The 13,265-nt window shown below is 33.3% G+C and overlaps 1 pseudogene; it reads left to right on the top strand.

The window, feature by feature from the left end:
- Positions 1-8,159: 8,159 nt before the first annotated feature.
- LOC137764476 (small nucleolar RNA SNORA70) lies at positions 8,160-8,313 on the top strand (annotated as a pseudogene).
- Positions 8,314-13,265: the final 4,952 nt, after the last annotated feature.

Genomic DNA, 13,265 nt, shown 5'->3' with positions numbered 1-13,265 from the left:
TTATGCATCTGTGGGAGCTAGTTCAGTAGTCTAGTGGTTATGGCTCTGCATCTAGTTTTAGGACTGAATTCAGGTCTATAGGGGTTGAAAAGGAAAGATGCATAGCAGGGGAAGAACAAGGACTAACTGGAAGCCATATCTGTCTCTTACCACCTCCAACCTTTATGATAAGGGCCACCTGCAGGATAGCCTGCAGCTCTTCACTGTGGATCTGCACACCCCTGGCCCAGGATTCAAAACTGAAGGAGAAGATCCAGTGGGAGCAGAACAGACTGCAAGTAGGATTGCTGTTCCCAAACAACTATTGAGCCCACATATGAGTGAGGATATGTGGAAGCAGCAATAGCACCTGGCCCTGCACCAAACTTCAGAGCATAAAAAATAGGGCCACTTCTCCTTCCACACAAACTTCTCTTACGGCCAATCTAACTTGACACCATGCAGTGAAGAAAATCTGTGAAACATGGCTCTAGCTTAGCTAAATTGACACAGTGAAAAGAAGCAACATAGATTTTACTGCAGAAAGTAAATTGAGAAAACTAACATAAATCTTTTTATATAAATTAACCGGGAAGACATACAATAGGCTTCCAAAGAATGTCCACAGGCTGCCTCAGGTTGTGGAGGCTTCCTAGGCTAAGCCATCTGCTCAATTCAGAAGAGGTCATCTGATACCCACAGTTGGAAATAAGCCAGAAGAAGAAAAAAAATCTTAGTAAAAACTGTATGTGATGAAACAGTCCCTTTACCCTTTCATAAATAGATAGAGGATATAGACACAGAGATAGAGATACATAAAATTTTTAATAATCTATTCTTTTTTATAGTTGAAGATATATCAGTACCATCAGCCATGGTAGTTCAGAGCCTCTGAGTTGAAATTAATAGTAGGCATGCTTGAGCTGGAGTCCTGAGAGCCCAACCAACTTTCAACTCTTCTTAATAAAGCTTCCCTTCTTGTTGATCCCAGCTCTCTATTTTCTTCACAATTAAGAGCTTGTATTCCTTTTACACCTTTAATTTAGGAAAAACCAAGGGAAAGTCTTATACAATGATGAGACTAATCAATCCATTTGAATGTCAAGGATATACATATTTTTAATTCGGAAAGACCAGTTTGAAATTTGTCAATATTAACCCCATGCAGTTGGAAGTATATATGTTTACTAATTTTCTATTTTCTTGCTTTCAGTTCAGAGGATCAAGTACGTGCTAGATTGTGAAACATCTCATTTTAACTCAATATTTATAGTAGATGTGAGTTGCCATAAGAATACTGATTTAGATTTCTATGTGTTGAGGGCCATATCAAGTGCTTGTCTGAATAACATGCAATAAACTATTTGGCTATTAATCAAGAGTAGAGATGGATAAATAACTTTGCTATATTATAAATCCTTCATTTATCTCTAAGTGTTATGCTTTATTCAAAACAGATCCTTAGGAATTTAGCACAGGATGTCCTCCAGGTCCTCCAGGAGATTCAACATGATGTCATAATTTATACTTTAACATGTTACTCCTAGGGCATCCATCCACTTAGTGATTACAGGAGTGACTTAGAGCAGGAAAAGGCAGCTACTGAGGTTTAAAAAAAAAAAAATGAGGGATAGTGAATACCAAGATATGGAAAGAAATTAAGTAAGGAATGAAAAAAACTGAAAAGAGATATAAGGAGGAAAAAATTAGTAATCATTTGGTGACTACTCATCAAAGAACAGTGTTAAACTGTTTCCTCTCTGTTTCTCTCTCCCTCTTTCTCTCATATACATGCACAGGCACATGAACAACATTTAAAACAAAAGCTATTGAGCACTGTGATAAGCTCTATAAACACAACCAAGAATAAGACACAGACAACATTCAGTATAATTGAGGAAGCTTGTATAGCCATTTGCCTCCATCCCACCAGAATCATAGTTTCCACTCAATGTTTAACAATTAATTATCTATTGTCATAGCTAAACTTGTATATCTTCTCTTTGAAACTTTCTCTAACACTACTGAATTAGTCATCCCCATTTTGTGTGGTCTAAGTTATTATTTGTGATAATTCTAACTGATCTTTGTGATAATTAGTACTAATAACTGTAACAGATACTCTATCAATAAAAGATATTATAATAGGTTCAATAGTTTGGGACAGTTGAGTCTGAGACTCTAAAAGAATGTATGAACAGTTGTAGCTTGAGATTGAGTTGTGTAGACAGTTGGAGCTTGAGCCACAACTATGGGTCACTAGCTCAGAAGAAAAATATTGTTTAATTTTCATAGTAAATCTTCAAAACAAATGTCTTTTCACCTTGTTTATAGATAAGACACTTGGATCCTACAGAGATTAATTATCTTTAACAAAAATTCTTCGACATAATGAGAAGTATGATTGAACCCAAGTATTTATAATGCTAATACCCATTTCTCACTGAATTGCAACCATCTGTATAACTACTGTGTTCTCTGTTTCTTGTACCTGGCAGATACTTATCTGAAGTTGATATGCACTAGTGTGGTGATTCAGTTGTCTTTGGTTCTTGCCTGCCCTGATTATTTAGTTCAACCACCTTACCAGTTGTGGCAAAATTTGAATTCACTCTGGCTGCACAATTTCCTTACCCTATATTGATATTGTACTGAAAAATAAAAATAAATATCAGTAACAGCACAGGGTTCTCTTACTGTGCTAATAAAAGTCAGACAAGTTTTCATTAATAAATGGAGATAAATTATGGATAAGTTAACGTATATTTATTGGATATTTTCTTAATTATTTGTTGATAGGCTTTATGACTTTAATAGACTCAAAGTTTTGTTATATCTATGGGTCAATAAACATTTCATATATATATTAAATACAATGTTCATATATGCCTATTAGTTAAAGTGTGTCCAACCTACTAAGCAGCAGAAGTGAGTTTTTTGTTTAATTGGAGTTTTAAGAATCCTATAGGAGGAGATATGGATATTAACTGAGTGCAGTCAGAGGGGAAAGTCTACTGTTCATAGTGTTCCCTGACTTGTCAAAAAAAAGAAAAGAAAGGAAAAGGGAAGGGAAGAGAAGGGAAGGGAAGGAAAAGGCAGGAATTTCTGACTTGATTATTCTTTACAGAGAAAGAATGAGTGGAGGAGAGAATACTACAGAGTAGATGCAACTAATATTTATACCCATTCGGTTAAATTTGAGGTTTGGCAATATCTTAGTCTATTGACAGTAACCCTATTGTACAGCTCTTCCCAAATTTCCTTGATCACATTAATAGCCAGGTACACAAACTTGCAGAATCATTTGAAGTCTCCAGTAAAGGAGTTTAGGAACATGCATTTTAACGAATTCACATTTGAGGAACAACAGGCAAACTGGACTTTGGAATAGAAAAATATAATTTAGATTCCGAGCTCTCCTGTTAATTATCTATTTGACTTCGTATGTATCTTTTTAAAATTAACCTTAGCAGAATTTTTATGGTGTCCATTATGTTTAGAAGGACTTCTTGCTTGGTACTACAGTTGAGTATCTTACTTTATAAAGTAATAGGTTCAAAAGAGATGTGTTCTAATGTCTCTTCCAGCTTCAAAATGTTGATACCATAAAACAGCTCCATTTGTTTTTTTGCTTGTTTATTTGTCTGTGTTATTTTCAAGAGATTTGTGGGAGCATAGCTTAATTGGAAAATGTTGAGATGAAAGGGATAAATTAGCAGAAGTTTAAGCATATTGAGATTATCTCAATAGCTTTCTGATATACACAATTTCAGACACTCTATTAACCTAATCAAAGGAGATACAGTTATGATTACATGAGTCACTTAGTGTGAGAATTTTTTTTTAACAGAATGGTATAACAGTATCAATGAGATTAAAATATACGTATTTGACTTTGCCAAATCACTTGTGTGGCAATCTGGATTAACTATTTGTAGTAAACAACTGAACTATTTGATATGGTAAATTAACTATTTGATATGGTAAATTAATACATACTAATCTTATAAAAATATATAGCTAAAATTTGAATCTCAGAAAATATTTTCATTGTCTCCAATATATAATTTTATTAATCTTAATATACTCTCTGAAAGTGTACTAAACATATTCTCAATGTAAATTAGTTGCTGAAGTATATTCATATTAAAAATAATCACTAATTCAGTCAAGAAAAAACTTGTATATCAACATTATGGGGGGAATTTTAAATTTACAGAAATGATGAAAATGAGGATATTACACTCTAATTTTATCAGTCATAGAAGATCCAGTGGTTAACACAATAATCAAATTTGTGATATTACTGTGCTGGAACTCTGAAATGATAATACTTTGGAGGACTGTTGGGTTGAGTAAATTATTTAAGAACTATAAAATATTATGCAACAAAGATGAACTAATCCTATATAATATAGCATGATAACACCAAGATAGTTATCTATTGTTCAAGAAAGTAAATATTTTCAGTTTTGGCCCATAAAAATAGTACTGTACATTTATATATATATATATATCTATGGTTCTGTACATTTATATATATACACATATATTTGCACAAAATATACATATATATGTATATTTATAAAAAGTGAATTAATTTCTACAGTCTAACATCTCAAATTTTCATATAATGAAATTGAAGATTATGCATATTTTAAAATGCTAGTACATACTATATTTTTCCAAATATGGCATGGTAATAAAAAAGTGCTCAGCAACATATGAGAGTGCCAACATTCCCGTTAGCAATGGAAGGCATTCCCTTTGTCAATCTGATGTTATTTACATTTGTATTTTCTTTACTGATGCTAAAGATGAGCACATTTTAACTTTTGTGGTGAATTTTTTATTCATTTTCTTTTCAGATTTTTCTCCAGACCTTATTTCTCTTATTTATCTCTTTTAAAAATCAGAATTATTAGAAATTTTACTTCATAAATGTTAAAAGTATTTTTAACAGCCCATCATTTGCATTTTCACTCTGTATGTTTTGCCATTTAAAAATATTTTCATATTGCTAAATACGTGTATCTTTCCCTTATGATCATGAGTTTTCTTTTTTCTTGGGGATATACATTTCATGTTTTCTCAAGTATTTTCCTAATTTTCATTGTCATTTAATATTTTTTTGCATATAAATCTCTGATATGTTGGGAATTATCTATTTATAGGAGTGAAATGAAAAATTAGAAAATGTGTTTTTTGCTTTCAGATGGATAATCAATTAAGATGAGATCATTTATAAATAAACCTCCTTTCCTCACTGAATTGAAATGTAAACATTTTTATATTAAACTTTATGGACTGTGTATTCTGTTACACTGATCTAATTCACTATTCCTGTGATAATATCATGTTATAATTACAATGGTTTTATAGAAAAATTCAATAGCTTGTAAACTGTGTTCTCCATAATTCTTTTTTCTTATATTTTCTTGTTTAATGGAACTGTAGACTTCCTTATTAGAATCTAGAAAACTATCCTCATGTATTGTCAGTGGAATTTCATTATACTTACATATTATTTTTGGAGAATTGTTTCTTTCTTGAAATTAAATCTTCTCATTAAGAACACAGTATAACTCTCCATTTTTTTCTTACAGTTTCATTGTCCTTAAAAATTGGTGTTTCCCTCATATAAATCCTATACATTCCTTATTACATTTATTCCTCAGGTTCTTATATCTTTGATCACTATTTTGAATATATATTTATGTATGTGTGTTTATTTCTATCTGTATATAGCTCTTGCTTGAGTTAGAGAAAAACTATTTTTTGTGTTTATCTTTTTATCCAACTATCTTAAAAATTCTCACTTATTTCACTAACTGGAGACTCAAGTTTATAATCCTATCATTTAAAAAAAATATACAATCTTGGCATTTCTTTCCAAAATATGTATCAATTTTCCCTGATCATGAATTATATAGTGAGGAAAAGCATTCCTCTTTTATTCCTGAATTTAAAAGACTTCAATATTTCATCATGTCATCTAATGTTGTCTACTGTGCTTTGAAAATTAACTCTATCCTGTTTAACTAGTTTCTATTTCTATCTTACTTAGAATTTTACTATGAATGACTGATATTTTTTATCACTTGGCTTTCTAGAATCTATTGTTAAATTATTTGTTTTCCTTCTTTATTTTTTTCCCTTGCAATGAATTTTCTGGTTTAAAAGCTGACTGATCATATTATGTTGTTTTTATGAATTGCTGGATCCATATAAAATTCTGCATGTTCTATTTGTATTTACAAGTGACTATAAATTTGGATTATCTTTATTTGTTAGAATATTAAGTTTATACTAAGTTCCAATTGTTTTTATAATCTAAAGAATAAAGAAATTACCTTTTGTTTAGAAACATAAACAAAATAGAAAACATTGGCGTTCCATATCTTTCTTTTAAAGATGGAGTTTTAATTGCCTTTCTGATTTCTTCATTAGTATTTGCCTGTTCAATTTTTTTAACTTCTCCTGTGTAAAACTGTTACTTTATATTATGCTGGAAAATAATCAATTTTCTCAAGATTTTCTCAAGTATTGTGATTGCATTGCATGTCATATTCTAATTTTAGTTTTTTCATTGTTAGATTTGTTTCTCTTTTTCTATTTATGAGTTTAAGTTAAGATGCTTTAGGCAACAAGTAAAATAAACAAATCTGGATAATCAAACGACCTCTATAAACAACACGAGATGTCACATTAATTAAAATTTTAACACTGTTTATTAATAACTATGTACCTAGTTGTGAAAAAAGACATGGATACAATGTGATAAAAACATTTTAATGAAAGATACGAAGGAAAAAGATAAGTTGAAAAATTAAAAAGGTGTAAAGGTGTCAAAGCTTCATAGTTGTGCATAGACCTCTGTGTCCTCAGTCAGGGTTTTACTATTAGTCATCATTTTCTTTTTTGGATCTCTTGGGGCCAAGCCAAGCAGTTTTCTCTGTGGTTGGCTCTCCTGGTTGGCAAAAACAAGAGTCTCTATAAAGGTAATTTTGGTCTTACCAAACCATGGATTTAATAATCTAACTGCCACACAATGCATTAAACCTCATTGTATTGCTTTACAAAAATAAGAGAAAGAAAGACAAGGAAAGGAAAGGAAAGGAAAGGAGAAGAGAGGGAAGAGGAGGAGAGAGAATTCTGGAGATAGGACAGTACCAGGTCTCATTAAATCAGCAGCTTAACAACATTATTGAGACCCAACTATCTTCAATATTTCCCCTCATCCATCTTTAGGATGTTGCTTTTCCTTTGAAAGCAGTGGTTTTCAAACTTTAACCTGTGTCAGAATCACCTGGAGAGCTTGTTACAGCACAGGGTTTCTACTTTAGTAGCTCTGGGCTGGAGTGGGTCAAGATTTTGTTTTTCTAACTTGTTTCCAGGTAACGTTGATGCTGCTGGGTGCACCATAATTTAAGAAGTAATCTTACTGACTCCCCTCATGGCCCGCTAAATGAGTGGAAACTTTTCAGTAATTTAATACAGATTTCAGCATCCTTAGACAGAAAATAAAATATCCCTATCTAGTGTCTCATTTTAGAAACTTTTTTTCATAAGCCAGCGAGTTGCCTTTCCCTCTCTTTTTATTTTTGAGAATTTTGCTATATGTCCATAACTAAAGCAAATTCTCTGTAGGATGATTTAGTTTATCTGTGTTTGTTTAGATCCATCAAAATTGAGAATCTGGGTTCTCCTGAAGACCTTGATCACCTGCAGGACAGTAAAAAATAATTTGTTTTATAAGCAACAAAATGGGCAGAATGATTATGAATAGGAAATTAACAGAGCCTTAAACAATAACAGAAATTGCTGTAAATTTTGTCTCTCTCTTTTTTACATAAATTAAGCTACAAAAGATTTATTGTTCTTTTTTTAAAAAAAGAATTTTATTGTTCAGTTCTATTATTTTCCCTTTTGTCATATTTCATTAGTAATAATTTAATTTCCCAATTCTGTGGTTTATTTTTTAGTGTTAATTTATTAAATATTTAATTTATTTAATCTTTTTATAATATGTTTGCAGTAATAATTATTTGTCTAAATACATTCTTGCTTGATTCCCATAGGTTTACTGAATTGCTCTCCTTTTCATTATTTTCTGGTTTATTTGCAATCATTTTCTTTTGCAATTACTTACTAGAGAATATTTAATATTATCTAGTATCCTGTGGTTATTTTGAAGAATGTTTCTTAATTTTTAAAAGTATAAATCTCTCCCCATGTGGGCCCAGTGTGCAATGGCTGCAAACAGCAGCCTCCTCGGTAGTGTATGCAGCCTGTTACCTGCATGGGTTGCCCCAAGGGACCTTAGAGACAGCCCTTTCCAGTGGACATTCATGACTGGCATGCTGTTCCCAATCCAGGCTCCAGACAGGTATGCCCGGTGCCTTTGGAAAGCCCCAGGACACAGTGGCCAGGGTCCACAGTGGCCAAGTCATAATGTCCATCAGCACCAAGCTGCAGAACAAGGAGCATGTGATTAAGGCCCTCTGCAGGGCCAAGTTCAAGTTCCATGGCCGTCAGAAGATCCATGTCTCCAGGAAGTGGGGATTTACTAAGTTTAATGCAGATGAATTTGAAAACATGATGGCAGAAAAGCAGTTCATCTTGGAAGGCTGTGGGGTCAACTACATCCTTAACTGTGGCCCTCTGGACAAATGGCGGGCCCTGCACTCATGAGAGCCTTGGTACTGTCCCCTCCTTACTCGTGCCAACCAATAAATCCTACTTTCCTGTGGGAAAAAAAAAAAGTATATATCTCCTTTGATCATGCTTCTATTCTTAATAAGTTTCATCAAATTATAACATAAAGTAGCTACTCTTTTGCAACTAAATAGGAGTATCTTTGTAATAAAGTATATGATAGGTTTTTGTAAGGGAAGTATGGCTAAAAGAAAAATGTGCATTATCTATAGAGATGAAAATTGCACACATGTAACATCTGTACACACAAACATTTAAGCTTTTGATGATGCATTATTTAAATCTTTTATATTATTGCTATATATTTGGTTTTCTGTATAACTGGCTTCTTACATTCTCAAAAGGGTATATTAAATCATCCACTAAACTTGTGCTTTTGTTAAGTTGCTCTGCATTTCAAATTAGTTTTTATTTATTTGGCTTTTTGTCATTTGTTTATAAGTGTCTGCTATCTTTGTGGATTTTAAATTTAGTATGTACATGTTCCTCTTTCTCCTATAGAATGCTTTTGACCCTTAGCTCCAATTTGATATTTATTTGCTATCTATGATTTTTTCATTTTCACTTGCTTGGCATATATTTGTTTAAGCCTTAGTTTTCATTTTTAGGCTAGTTTGTTATAAATGATATCTACCTTATTGACTTTTTTTTAATATACAGTCGGCCCTCCACATCGACATCAGATCAAATTCACGGATGTGGAACTAGGAAAGACCAAGCACCTCCTGTACTACTCTGTTTTATATAAGGAACTTAATTGAGCATCCACGGATTTTGGTATCAGCGAGGGAGGGGGCATGTCCTGGAACCAATAGCCCGAGGATAATAAAGGGCAACTGTACGAATCTTATGGGCTGACACCCAATCTGACAACATCTGTATTTTGATAAAGGAGTCAGCCAATCCACATGTAGTGTAATAACTGACATTTGATTGTATTCCTCTCATTGGTACCTATTATCTGATTATGTTTCTGCTCATTTATCTTTCACCTTTCCTAGTTCTTAAATTCAGTTCTGCTTTTCAATTTTGCCTGATCCTTCCCTTTCTTATCAATAATAAGTAGACCCATATTTCTTTAGTCTTTCAAATTATGCTCTCACCCAGATGATTTATTCACCAACAGCTTTTCCATCAGACTGAAACATTTTGAATACTTTCGCTTTGCTACTTCATTCTTCTACAACATGAAAGCTTAATTTAGAATTATTTTACTTGCCTGATTTTATCTCTGATTATATTGCCAAAATATAAAATGCCTTAGTTCTGGGTTATTATATATTTTTCCTTACACACTTTATCTTCTGCCTCAATAATCATTACTTAATTACTTATTTTTACCTATAGTTATGATATTACCATCTGAATTTAAGCATAGATAGTGTAAGGTTTTTCACCCGCCACGGTTTGCCTAATGTATCTTTAACATCTTTAAATATCTGTACTGATGCAATTGATATTTCGTTAGAGTACATATAGGAGTGAATATTTTCTGAGTTCTCATATGTCTAAATATGTCATACTTGATGTTGACAGTAAAGAGACAGATTGGCTGGATAGAGGACTCTGGCTTTCTGTCATATTCTCTCAGTCTATAGATGTTCTTCCAATGTCCTTATCTTCTAGTATAGCAGATAACATAACTGTAAGTAGGATTTATTTGGGTCTGAAGGTCGGTAAAATATCCATTTATCCTGAGAATGTAGAAATATTACTGTTGTGCCTTAGAATAAGTCTTTAAAATTAATTTTTCTAGGAATTTTTTAAAATAAAGATTTTCTTCAATTTAGGGAAATTCTCTTATGTTCAATAACCATCTCTGCAATATTTTTCTGTTATATAATTTCTTTTATTTGCATATGAGATTTCCTTTACCTGTTCTACATGCCTGTTATTTTCCCTCATGAATTTCATTTCCATATATATTACAGACAGAGAGAAAAGTCACAATTTATATTTATATATTATTTGATCTTCCTCAATAATATTTCTATTCATAATAGTTAAAATCCTGTTTTTCAGTTAATCTACAAATTTAAAATTTGAAAACCTTGGGATTTCTTTTGTTTCAGAAAATCATTGTGCCTATTTGTGGGCTTTCTCATTACTATTATTTTTGTTAACTTTTTCACAATGAAATCCTGTCTTTTTCATTTAATGTACTTCAAGGAGAGACTTTTGTTCTGAATGTCTACCCTGAACATCCATCTTCATTGTTCATGCTAACACATCCTTTATTGAGCTGTAATTATTTTCTCTTCTTGATCATGATTTTGAGTTCAATAAGCCCTAATGTATTCTTTCAGGATTCCTTTCTCACTGGTGAATGAATGACTAGAAGATGTGGAGGATTCTTCTCTAGGGAGCAGGCAGAGAAAAAGCTGGTAGAGATTTATTCCATTGTGAATGCACGTGGAGGAATTTCATATCTCAAGTCTTCCTGGTATGTGTCAAAAGTCCTCCTCCAAGCAGTAAGCCTAGTGACAATCAACATACAAGAGCTGTTTACCAATAAATCAAATGGAGTCAGCAGGTTCTAGTAGGTCCTCCCAAGATAACACCCAGCCAATGGTAGGCATAGCCCCTTTCTGATGGAATTTACTGGATTCTGCATGCTGAGCCTTCAGGGAGTCTTGAGGTCCTCATTATTTGCCTGGGATCTGGAAGCAAAGCACAATCTCTCACCCACTGTAGACCCTATTCTTATACTCCATACAAAGAAGAAGAAGGTACCATGTCTATTTTTTCTTATAGAGGTACAGGGAGAAATGCTGAGGTCAGATGAATGATCTGGGTTCTGCCTAATTTCACCACCTTATAAAAGAATTTGGGAAGAAGAATGGATACAGATGGCAAGAAATAATTATGTTTTATATGCCCAGGCATTGCTGTGAGTTTTTAAAATATATTTCTTATTTAATTCTTATAACAATCTTGTATAATAGATCCATTTTATATGTTAGCAAATTGAGGCATTGAGGCATTACACAACTTGGCCAATGTTATGCTGCTGGTAAAGGAAATAAGATTAAACCGAAGAGGTATAAATCATAATCAGAACCATCATGCTATATTATTTATTTCATTAGTTTCTTATCAGTTTATTTCTTTCTGAACACAACATGCACAAAATGTAAACCCGTCATTTGTTTGTCTATCTTGCACATACTTCATCATTGGGAAAGAAAAGACTTTTGTTAGGACTTGGGAATATAAACAACATGGCTCAAACATTTAAGAGCTTATAATCTAATGGGCTTGATAGAAAATAAAATTAATTTTTAAACATTGATCCCAGTATTGATATACATAAGTGTGTGTGTAGAGGGAGAGAGAAAGTGAGAGAGAGGGAGAGTTTTATAAATTGACATAAAACATTTCCAAAACGTTTACAAAGCAGCTTATTTTACCACATTAACTATTATCTACCTAAAGGATGCCAACAAATAGTTAAATATGAAATGGATCATAGCAGTAGTGACTCATTTACATATTATAAATTTTACTTTAGTGCATGGTTTCTCAACCTAGGTACTACTGGTGTTTTGGGCTGAATAGTGCTCTTGTGGGAGGGGCTGTACTGTGCACTGTAGAGTATTCAGCACTAACTCTATCCTCTACCCAGTATATGCTAGTAGCACCCACTCCACAGCTGTGACAACCAAAAATGTCTCCAGACCTTGACAGATATCCCTTGGGGGAGAAATTGCCCTTGGTTAAGAACCATTGCTCGGGGCAGCATACCATCCTTAACTTCTCCCACCTGGAGGGGGTTTCAACATCTGCAAAACAGCTCAAAGATATTGTTGTGTGTATTGTTAATGGGGAAACAGGACCTTGCCCCAAGGCTGCTCTTGACTGTTTCTCCCAGGTCTCACGTCCCCTCCCTTCCCTAATTAACAACTGCTTGAATCTGCCCATTGGAACCCAGGGAAGATCATGGAGGCTGAATGAAGGCTGTTTCCTATAATCAAATAAATGGGGGACACAGAAAGTCTTTGTGCCCAGGAGTCCCACAGGGCCCTGTGCAGTATCAATCCCCCCTTTTCTTTGATACTCCTCCATCTTGAGGAGAATAGATGTTGGACAAGAAAAGGGAACCATCGTCTTGGATAGAGATGTTAATCATAAACTTGGGAGAGGAACTCAGTTTTAGGGGGACTTGGTTTTTAGGGAACGGGGTCTACTCAACCATAAAGAGTAACACTTTCCTAGCATCAACAAGACAACTCCTTAAAAGATAACATTCCTTCTTGATCTTTAAGGGGTCACATGACCCACCACTATCATGCTTAGATCTGGATTATGTAAACTGTCAATAATATGTCATTTGATGTACAACTCTCTACCTCAAAAAACTTACATAACTGTGCCTTGATTTCTAACGGGCGAAACAGTTCTCAGAGCTTTCTGAGATGCTCTTCCTGGGTTACAATCCTCAAATTTGGCTCAAATAAAATTTTCCAAATGTATTCTTAAAAAAGAAAAATAGAACCATTGCTCTGGTGTTCTTCTTCAGGGATAACATTATTTATACTAACAAGAAAGAAGTTTTTATATTTAAAGAT

Source organism: Eschrichtius robustus, chromosome 4 (assembly GCF_028021215.1).
Source record: "Eschrichtius robustus isolate mEscRob2 chromosome 4, mEscRob2.pri, whole genome shotgun sequence".
Taxonomy (NCBI): Eukaryota; Metazoa; Chordata; class Mammalia; order Artiodactyla; family Eschrichtiidae; genus Eschrichtius; species Eschrichtius robustus.
Note: the sequence above shows the minus strand (reverse complement) of the source record. Positions and strands in the feature narration are given on the sequence as shown.